Source organism: Capsicum annuum, chromosome 11 (genome assembly GCF_002878395.1).
Source record: "Capsicum annuum cultivar UCD-10X-F1 chromosome 11, UCD10Xv1.1, whole genome shotgun sequence".
In the NCBI taxonomy this organism is placed as follows: domain Eukaryota; kingdom Viridiplantae; phylum Streptophyta; class Magnoliopsida; order Solanales; family Solanaceae; genus Capsicum; species Capsicum annuum.
In genome coordinates, this window is record NC_061121.1 from 45336924 (window position 1) to 45346937 (window position 10014).

Consider the following 10014-nt stretch of genomic DNA (forward strand, 5'->3'; position numbering starts at 1 on the left):
TAGACAGTTATGCCCCATGGGTAAAAGTTGACACTGCCATAGTCTGTAATTATTTGGCAGATGACCTATAACTCTTGTCCTAGAGGCAAGACTTTGACAGTTATGCCTCATGGGCAATAGTTGAATATGCCTTACTCTTTAATTATTTTACTTGTTGAAGATATATATTTTAAATTAAATTGTTACTAATCTTTTGTTGTTTCATTTTTCACAAGGGTTGTGCTTGAAATGGATGAAAACGAAATGAGTATTGAAAGTATTGATAGAAATAATAAGTTATAGGTTATTGAACAAATATTGGAGGCTGAAATAGCTGAGCCATCCAAAATTAAGAGGGTATGCCAAAAAAAGACAAGGATACTTGATGTCGAGACTACTCTCTTGAGGCACAATGCCTCTTTGAATGAGGTAAATGTCAAGTCGATCTTCATCGACAAACAAAATATGATGACGTGTATGTCAAACATTGCAATTATGCACAACATCCAATTTAAGGTTATCAAATCAAGCACAACAAGATATTCACTGCGATGTTTGGACGACAACTGCGTGTGGCAATTTCATGCCTCGAAGATTGCCGATTCTTTGCTCTTTCAGGTTACTACATATGAAAAGGCTCACAGTTGCTCGGTTGATTTCATAACGTCCGACCACAGGAATGCAACATCAAAGGTCATATGTGACTACATACTAGAGCTCGTACGTGACTCTTGTAATGTAATCACACCAAAATTCGTGGTAGATGAAATGAGAAGGAAATACGGAATTATCGTATCCTACAATAAAGGATGGCGAGCAATACAGCATGCCTATATGGTGATAAGAGGAACCGCGGAAGATAACTACAATAGGTTGTCATCGTATCTTCACATGATGAAAGAAAACAACCCAGGCACGTACACAAACATAAAGAAGGACGATGAGAATAGGTATAAATTTTATACTGTTGAAATTGAAAACTTTTGTCCAAGAGGCAACAGTTTATTCTTTAATTGAACTAACTAGATTATTAACATATATGTAACTCTTGCCTCATGGGCAAGACTTAGTTTAGAAAATTGTTGAAATTAAAAATTTTTGCCCAAAAGTCAATAGTTTATTCTTTAATTGCACTGATTAGATTATTAACATATATGCAACTCTTACCTCATGGGCAATACTAAGTTTAGAAAATTATTGAAATTGAAAACTTTTACCCAAGAGGCAACAATTTATTCTTTAATTGCACTGATTAGATTAATAACATATATGCAGCTTTTGCCTCATGGGCAAGACTTAGTTTAGAAAATTGTTGAAATTGAAAACTTTTGCCCAAGAGGCAGCAGTTTATTCTTTAATTGCACTGATTAGATTAATAACATATATGCAACTCTTGCCTCATGGGCAAGACTTAGTTTAGAAAATTGTTGTACAAATGCTATATTGTTGAAATTGAAAACTTTTGCCCAAGAGGCAAAACTTTATTCTTTAATTGCACTGATTAGATTATTAATATATATGCAACTCTTGTCTCATGGGCAAGACTTAGTTTAGAAAATTGTTGAAATTAAAAACTTTTGCCCAAGAGGCAAAAGTTTATCCTTTATTTGCACTGATTAGATTATTAACATAGATGGAACTCTTGCTTTATGGGCAAGAGTTAGTTTAGAAAATTATTGTACAAATTCTATACTGTTGAAGTTGAAAAAATTTGCCCAAGAGGCAGTTTATTCTTTAATTGCACTGATTAGATTATTAACATATATGCAACTCTTGCCTCATAGGCAAGACTTAGTTTAGAAAATTATTGTACTTAGTTTAGAAAATTATTGTACTCTGATTATAAACATCAAATGCAAATTGTTACTAATATTCTTTTGCTTAACACAGGTTTCAATATGCATTTTTTACTTATGGCATTTCAATCATTGGATGGACCAACTGTAGATCGGTAATAATGGTAGATGCAACATTTTTTAAGTCAAAATATTATGGTGTCCTTATGATAGCAGTGTCAAAGAAAGAAAACAACAACATATTTCCTTTGGCTTTTGGAATTACAAACTCAAAAAATAATGAGTCTTATAACTGGTTCTTCAATCAGTTAAGAAATGTAATTGGGGTACGTGAACAATTGTCTATTTTATCAGATCATCACCCAGCCATTATAAATGCAATTCCAAATATCTATCCAGAGTGTCAGCACGAGATATGCATCTATCACATGGAGAAGAATTGAAGAAAAAAATACTTCTCAGATGTAGTTCTATCACTATTTTACAACGCAACAACAACATACAAACGAATTGAATTTTATGCTTTCATGGATGATATAGAAAATTCAACAAAGTTACTGTGGAGTACTTGAAAGAAGAAGAACCAGAAAGATGGGCTCGTTCGTTTCATACCAACAAAAGGTACAATATGCTTACGACTAACAACGTGGAGTCCATGAATGCAGTTCTGAGAAAATCAAGGCAATTGTCAATACTGGAACTGATCGATTACATTCATAACAAGTTACAAAAGAAGCGCAATGCAATTTTTATGACATCACATGTTGGACGGAAGTGGAGGTGACTGACAAGATTCAAGTCGCCTTAAAATTGAAAGTAAGTAATTGAAATTATATTTTGATAATAGGAAAATATATTGTTACTGTTTTTATTGTAGATTATATATAGCTGGTTTATTGTTATTTGTGATTTATTGCTAGTTTTTTTATTTCCTTGAGATTTCCACGTGAAATAAGTGTTTTGTTGCTTCTATTCCGTTGCTTCTGCTTATAGTTGTGTGATCATTTGTGATTTGATGCTGTATGCTTGATTGTAGTCGTTTTTGGTTGTCTAAAGATTTGTCCCCTATGTATGTTTGATTACTCTGTATGGCTGATTCTGCTCAATACTATATGTTTCACTATCATAGTTGATTCTACTCCTAGGTTAGATGTAGTATCTGTTTTATGTTAGTTTATTTGTAGTTGATTCTCCTGTTCATATGTTGGAAGCATCACTATTGAATCAGCTGTTGTTCCTGAGCAAGGTTCTGTCTTTTCCATATAATACAGGGAATTTGACTTTGAAAGCTCATTCCTTGGATAACAGATCCTTCTCCTACACTTTCCCTTACCAAGCCAAGCATCAAAACTCTAACGATCTCCTATATTGGCCCTTCTCTTCCATTTTGAAATAGAACCTTAATTGTGACTCCTTATTATTGGTCACTTATTATTAGATTTTTGATTAGTTCAATATTGGATTATGATTTGATGTTATATGCTTGATTGTAGCTATTTTTTAGTTGCCTCAAGATTCGCCCCTATGTATGGTTGATTGCTCTGTATGCCCGATTTTGCTCATATACTAGATATTTCACTAAAAGTTGTCATTTATTTATCATTTTATTTACAGGTAGACCCTATTGATGCAACAAAATTGGTTGTAAGAGAAGAAGAAGCTGAATATATTGTAGATCTGAAAAGCAGGACTTGTCAGTGCTTGGTATTTCAAACAGATGAGATACCATGCACCCATGCAATTGCAGCGATAGAGAGTAGACATATGAATAAGTCTAGCTATTGTTCTCATTGGTTCTCAAGACAGTCTTGGCTATAAACATACCAGAGAGAAATCCTGCCAGTTGGAAGCACAGCATCATGGATTGTCCCAGATAGCATAAAGGATCTGATCACAAACCCCCCAGATAAGGAGGTTTTGCTTGGGAGAAAACAAACATCCAGATATTCTTGCAGAACAAAATCTTCAAGAAACAATTACAGATGTTCGAGATGCAAAAGAACCGGGCATAATAGATCAAATTGTCACTATACTCCTATCCTTCATCCATATGCAAGAAGATATAGAAAGAAAAATAAGAAAACATGATTAGTTTTACTTTTTATTCGAGAAGTTGGATCAAAATAACAGTTATAATAGGATTTTTTGATTCCTATTTTAGTTAGTAACAAGTACTTTTGACTTTCAATCATGAATGTCTTCTTATTTATATGAATTTTTAACTTGTGGTGAAGTATTTAACTCAATACCTTCTTATTGATTGTTTATAAAAATTATTTAGCATGTTAAATTTTCTTATATATTGATGTGTAAAAATATATCATATTAACAGGATTCGGGGAAGGACTAAACCCCAAGAGATGTGATGTGAATAATTCCAGGGGATACACTTTAAAATTTACCTTGAAGGCAAGATGCAGAACAAGTTCTACCCCAGGGTCAAAAGTTGACACTAGTTTATTCTGCAATAATTTGGCAGATGATCTACAACACTTGCCCTAGAGGCAAAACTTAAGCCCCAAAGAAACAAGTTATGCCCTATGGGCAAGATTTGAATCTAACTTCTCATGTAATAACTTGGCAGATGATCTGCAGCTCGTGCCCTAGAGGCAAAACTTAATACAACAAACGAACAAGTTATGTCCCATGGCCAAGCGTTGATACTAGATTAGTGTGTGATGATTTGGTAGATAATTTATAATTTTTGTCCAAGAGGCAAGATTTTTAGACCCTAAAGGAACAAGTTATGCCTCATGGGCAAGAGTTAACACTAGCTTATTCTGCAATGATTCGACAGATAATCTACAATACTTGCCTTAGAGGCTAGACTTAGATATCAAAGGTGGTTCAACTGTCATTGTTTGTACAATATATGCCATAAAATACTTGTATAATTTGATCTCTGTAACTTAGTTTCATAGCTTGTAATACATCACACATTTGAATGCAATGGTTCAATAGAATACAACAGATTCAAAGGAAATAAAGCGTTTGATGTTTGTTCTCTTCTCCCCAAGTTCAACTTATGTGACATCAATAGTACGAAAACATCTTCCAAGAAAAAGTTCAAATATATAGCACTAGAGGAATAAACTATACCTTTCTATGCCACAAAACTGAACTGTTGTAGCAGCCCAGTGTTGGCAGTATAAATTTATGGAAAGATATATTACTTGTACACCCTAGCGCGCGCGTACAACATACACACATGCGATGTTCTTCAATCCAAGGAGAAGAGAATTAACATCACGATGAAAATTTTCAAAACTATGAAGATTACAGCTGCTATCGCTGCCATCAAAACTAATTTATTCACAGGATAAATTTATTAGCATGATGCCAATGACTAAGAGAGTTGACAAATCAGAGGATTTTGTGTCTATAACAAGTACCCAAGGTATATAATGTCTGTAACAAATCTAACTTTGTTGTCATTTAGAGGACAAAACCAAGAAACTAAGACGTAAGCATTGTCTATAATGAATTTATTTTATTTACAAAACTTTTCAAAAAGTCATTGGCAGCCTTGCACGGCCGAAAACCACCGACAAAACCCTCAATACCTATTCCAGAAGAAACTGTAACACTTGGTCATATCACTTTGACGAATTCAAATAGCAATAACTATGAAGACATCATGATTGACCGCGTTTTGAGACAATCACCATCCTAACCATGACCGCCAATCCCATAAAAGATGCTCCTAATGTCATCTCCACAGTGCCTAATTTAGTATTTCCATCAGCATTAAAGAAAACCTTATTGCCTCCAAAGAGATTGTTGAAGAAATCTGACAAGCTATTCATCATATCAACCACAGTTTGTGTTACTGTTCATGTAACATTCTGCAAAAAGTTTGTAAAACAGTTCCCGAATTTAGATTCTTCTGCCTCAGATTTGGAAGACGCACTCCTTCGGGATGACTAAAAAAAGGAATCAGCATCAGCAAAGGATTCATCTAACTTGTAATCCGAGTCCGGGAATGATGCACCTACGAAAATGATATTGTAGTAAGAAGCTTGACCATTATGAAATATTTGAGTTAAATCAAGGACATAGATTTCTCACTGGTTTTCTATGAGTTGAGGAATTCTTGAAGGGATGGATTTTGCATTACCAATTCCACATATTTAGGTCACAAGCAATTGAAGCAACAATGCTCTGGGAGGGGAAAATGGAATCAACATTAGCAAACCTGGCACACTCGTAACCCCTAGACACTACTAAGACCACACTCCTAAGATCTCATCAAGTTATTAGGAGTGTCCACTGGGATGCAACATCATTAAATCCAAGAAAATGGATAAAAAATTGCTTCAAAGGACTTTTAGATCTAAAACGCCTAATCCATCTAAGTTACTTCATGCTCATGCCTCAAGCTAAAATGTGAATGAAGAAAGCTAATGACACTATCCATCCACCAAACAATAGAATTGGATATAACAATGGACTATACACTTCACACCACAAAGATTATCTTGACATTGAAATGCTGTTGCTTTTTAAGAAATCTAACTATGTTATAGATCAGTATTGGACTCAACTCAGATATATCTCTTCTACAGATGTCAACATCTAGAAAGCGGTACCTAAAGAAAAATCAAATGAGACAAACCACGCTGCAAACTCACAAGGAAGAAGAGTTCTAAATTTTCACAATCACTCACAATTTCAAAAAAAATAGTCTTTGTTTGAGGAGATGCCACAAGTGGATTAAGGGACAACTTATTATACAGTAATTCTAGTTTTTATGTTGCAACTATAATATTTAGTTCAGTTTTTGTTAACTGGATCTTCTCACTTATTCAAATTGAACATATTCATATCCATTCCTCACCCCTGTAAGGGTTTATACTAAAGGATTAAAAGAAAAAATTGCTATATCCAGTTTCAAATACATGAACATACAACACTAGATAGAATATGAAAACTAAGAGAACATGTAAACATAAATGACAAAGAAGAAAACCTGAACGGCACGAGTTTCATTTAGAAACCTAAATGCCTGCATAGCATGTTTTGGCACAGACTTTGTGACTACAGTCTCGTTGACAACACAAGCTTTGGAGTAGGGTGATGAGCTCGAGCCGGATATACAAAATCCACCATCTTCATTAGTAGATCCAGACAAATATACCCTGTAAATTTAAGAAGAGTTTAGAATTGACACTATATTAGTAGTCGTTCACATCGTCTATTAGAACAGATAATCATCTGTACGCAGAGTAACATTGAGAAGTATATACCGCAACCAACGTCCAATAGCCTTTTGAATCCTAGACGTAAGCCTACTGGGGGATAAAGGTTAAATGTTGATGAAAGTATTACGAAAAGACTAAACATTCCAATATTAAGAACAGAACAACAACCAAATAGACAAGAACATTTTCATTATCTCTGTCATCTATTGCAAGTCCAAAACTTAAGTTTGTATCTTCACTGACACTATCACATAAAAAATCCATTTGGACTCTGACAATGTCTCCCAACTATAATACTAATGAGAATGATATTTTATGACACAATAAGTTAAAAATACCCATTTTTTGAATTAATCCAATAGCCCTTAACAACAAAAATGCCTCAACTCCTTGTGATTAATATATATGAACTCCCACGATGCTTATTTGCTGTGAGTTTTAAGAGGTAGCTCCTTTTCAAAAGTTCAATTCATATTGGGCTAATCCAAGTTACATTAAACTGAGGCAACATCAAATCAAACATTGTAAGTTTGCAAGTACAACACATCCCTTATTATCCTAATTAGCAAAAATTTCTTGGAAAGATAATTGAGAAAGCATGTTCATTAAAATTGTAACTTTATTCGTCAATCAAATCAATCAACTGAGTGTTCACTCTTCACATTTACTTAGTAAGTTCCATTTCACTAGAGTAAATTTAACTGATCTTTGAAACTAAATTGAACATTGTCAAGTTTGTTGCAACATGTCCCATTTAACTCTACTGAACAAAAATTGATTAAGCAAACAATTGAGAGGCGTGTTCATTAAAAATTATAACTTTATTAGTCGATCGAATCAATCAACTAAATAATCACTCAAACACCATTAAGTTTTATAAAAGACTTCAATTTCTATGATTATAAAACATAGACACACCAAAAGCAATACTTCAAAATGAACAATAACAACAGATACTACTCCCTCCACTCTATTTTACTTGTCACTTTTTATTTCACGAGAATCAATTTAACCAATCTTCAAAACTAAAATGAATTAAATTAATTCACTATTTCAAATATAAAATTATCATATTTAATGTATAAGTTGCACTAACAAACTAAATTGCAAAAGTTAGATATAATGCTACTCCATCTGTTCATTTATCACATTTTATTTAACGAGAAACAATCTGACTAGTCTTCTAACCTAAATTGAATTTAATTAAGTCACTATTGTATACATAAAATGTAGTTATTATCTACAAAAATGATACAGAAAGTACTATAAATTGCAATAGCACAGTAAATCACGTATTTTTCGAGAGCGTGTTTGAGATCAGAAGTAGCTTTAGTAGCTTCCTGAAGAGACAGAGCACCACCAAACACAAATCTCGATAACATTTCACCAACACTAACCATCATTTCCTCCTCTCCACCAGCCATCTCCCATTCATCAAACTCCGCCACCACTTTTTGCATCGGCGATACATCGGATAATCCTCCCCCGCCTCCGACGCTAACCGCTGTGACAGTGCCGGACTTCACATCTTCCGATGGCAATGATATAGCGGAAACGGACACCGGACAAATGATGTTACATGCGGCGGTGTAAATTGGATGCTCCGCTATAACGGAACGGAATCCGCTATTTGCGACGGTGACTCCGCTACTCTGAATGCTCATCCATCACCCATGATTTTTTGTGATTAATTTTTCTTTTTCGGTTTAGAATTTGGATGGATTATGGAATTCTTAAGGAATGAAGAAATTCATTAGAGGGGTAAAATGGTACTTTTAGTAAATTAGAAAAGTAAGGAAGACTATTCTTCAAAGACATTCTCATTTAGGGTCAAATATCTAAAGTCACTTATATTTGAGTTTATGGCATGCAATTTTCTGCAATTAAATATTTACCATAATATTTCAAATTAATATCATCTTATACAAATTTTAAAATTTCAATTGCTGAATTGAGTTGTAATTTGTATAATGCTAATTTTATCTGACAATTATTGAATATACTTTATAAAATTAGAAAAAATATCTATATAAAATATTGAGTGTTAATTATTCGTTGGCTTGTATTCATTTTCACCACCTCAAAATCAAAACTAAAATTTGAATGTTTTATTATGTTAAAATTAATATATAAAACACATTATACTCATATAAATTTATTCAATCAATTCGATATTTTTTTTGAATTTATTTTCTTTAACTAAAAACTTACCTAACTTATGATTTTAGTTAAAGAAACTTAATAACTGATTCGGTACAATTAATTCGGTTTGTAATATCCCTAGAAGTATAAAACTGAAAAGCATCTTTCCTCGATGCTTACTATATCTCTAGATAGTTGAGAATTTAAAATTTCTTTAAAACATCAATAGACTATGTATGTATTTATACCAAGATAAATGATGCATATTTTATTTATATTTATTCAAAATATTATTTTGATAAAAATATATTATTAATTTCAGTTTTTACGATATTGGGTCATTTCCCTCTTGTTTGATTATATGACTCTCATCTCTCCTTGTTATTCATAAATTGGAATTAATGAACCAGTTGAAAGGAATTTAACATGTATTGTTCATGTTTTCCATACGTGTAGCATTCTTTCGTACTTTCATACAACATTTCATACATAATATACTTAATGAATTATATCTGCTGCTTGACTTGGTGATGTTTTAGGTATATCCTTCAAGGTTATGTTGTGGTTTTCTTACTCTCTTGAAATTTTTCATGATAAAGTTTCTTGTGTTCTCATATTTTGCAATTTACTTTTTATTTTATATTTGAAAAACTAGATTTTTCAATACATTAGGTTATAGCTAAATATGTACTAACACAAAGGGTTGACGACCTTATAAAAGCAACAAGTCGAGATATGGAATTGATCAACTGGTAGAAGACTTTATTATCACTCAAATATCTCTTTGATCAATTCAAATTCATTTAAATTAAACAAAACTTAGTTGTGTTGGACAAATTCTTTGCACTTGATGTGTTAGTCTAGAGATAAAAAAAATTATTATCTTCGAACTATAG

General features: G+C 32.8%; 1 pseudogene; it reads right to left on the bottom strand.

The window, feature by feature from the left end:
- Positions 1–5410: 5410 nt before the first annotated feature.
- Positions 5411–8640, bottom strand: LOC107846602 (annotated as a pseudogene).
- Positions 8641–10014: the final 1374 nt, after the last annotated feature.